Source organism: Lepidochelys kempii, chromosome 2 (genome assembly GCF_965140265.1).
Source record: "Lepidochelys kempii isolate rLepKem1 chromosome 2, rLepKem1.hap2, whole genome shotgun sequence".
Lineage (NCBI taxonomy): Eukaryota > Metazoa > Chordata > Testudines > Cheloniidae > Lepidochelys > Lepidochelys kempii.
Genome location: NC_133257.1, coordinates 233,015,750 through 233,017,501, shown reverse-complemented (window position 1 = coordinate 233,017,501; position 1,752 = coordinate 233,015,750).

Genomic DNA, 1,752 nt, shown 5'->3' with positions numbered 1-1,752 from the left:
GGCTGGTGTAAATAAGGACTCAAGTCCTTCCTGAAGTCATAGAATTACATGGTTGTAAATCTGGTATAAGTAACACCAGAATCAGGCCCACAAGTTCACAAGCAATCTTAGGGCTATTACTGTGGGGGAGCAAATGAAAATTGAGTTGTTAGTATAAGTGACCCTCTTGACCTTCAAAAGGGTAGATGGACGCCCTCACCTTTTCCCCACCAGCCTTTAACTGAAAGGAATGGCAACGGGGCAGGAATGGCAACGGGGCAGCCGCTGTACTGCCAAAATACAAAAGTTATGAAGACAACCAAATGAACAGTAAAATCAAATTGAGTTTTTAAAACTATTGGCTGTTTTAAGAAGAGAAGATTCCAAATGTTCAGACAAAACCTGTTTTCATTAAATAACATTTGAATGAAAAATAAAAATGGTAAACATAGAATAAATGTTAAAGCTTTTGAAAAACTTTCTGTCCCATAAGCGGAATCTCTAAACATTTTAATGAAAAGGATTCAGTAGAGAAGGGAAGTAAGAAATTGTACTCATTAAATTATAATCTTATCTTCCTTCAATAAGGCATATTTTTAAAAAGCTGAGCTCCATTCTGACCTAAACATCAGAAAGGTGATATAAAAGAATTCACTGCAGTGGCTTCAGACTTTGGGGATGCTGGAAAGAAGCAATTCCCTCTGGTCAGCTGAGCAAGTAGCATTAATGGGATATATAAAGAATCTCTCCCATTCTCCCTCAGCTAGATGAATAATGGCTGCAATGGAGGTCCTTCCTTGAAAACTACACCTCTACTCCAGTTATTATTATAGGGGAAGATGGTAGTAGTTAGGTTGCCTAACACTTTCCATTATGAAATATTCTTGTGACCTTTTCTTTAGAAACTGCAACATCTTCATTGTTTGCATCAGGCCTTTGAAATCTGATAGGGAGAAAGCCCTGCAGACAGAGAAGTGCCTTTTCTTTGCCGTTCAGGTTTGGTTGAGAGATTAACTTTTGACAGGAGGAAAATGGTAATTTTTCACTTGCCTTGTCAACAAAATTTTGGCAGCATGTCAAAAGAATAACTGAATATGACCATTCTAATCTTAGGCTTTGTGTACACTACTGGGGTAAGTCAACCTAAGTTACGCTAGTTCAGCTATGTGAATAATGTAGCTGGAGTCGACGTAGGTTAGGTCAATTTACTGTGCTGTCTACACTGCTCTGTGTCAACAGGAGATGCTCTCCCATCGACTTACCTTCCTCCTCTCATTCCGGTGGAGTACTGGAGTTGACTGGAGAGCGCTTTGCGGTCAATTTTGCGGGTCTTCACTCGACCCGCTAAATTGACCCCCTGCTGCATCGATTGCAGCAGTGTCGATCCCTGGTAAGTGTAGACATCGCCTAAGGCTGGGCTCAGGCCACTCCCAGAGCAGCATCTCCACCACACACTGCATTAGAAACCCCACGAGCAGACAGACTCTCAAGGTGTGAGGAGAGAGCCAGGCCAGGCTCCCCTGACAACTCCCTCCTCCAGAAGCAGCAAATAGCACCATTGATTATTGTATGCATATGTACTGAACACTCACAGCTACAGCTGTGAGGTTAATGGGAGCTATGGATGTGCAGCATCTCTGGCAGGTAGGCTGGATGGTCAGGAGAAAAAACCCACAGGTTTAGGAATCAAGAGGTCCTTAAATTCTAATCCTGTCTCTAACACTCCTACACTATGGCCTCAGACAAGTCTCTTTTTTCTGTAAAATGAAGGTG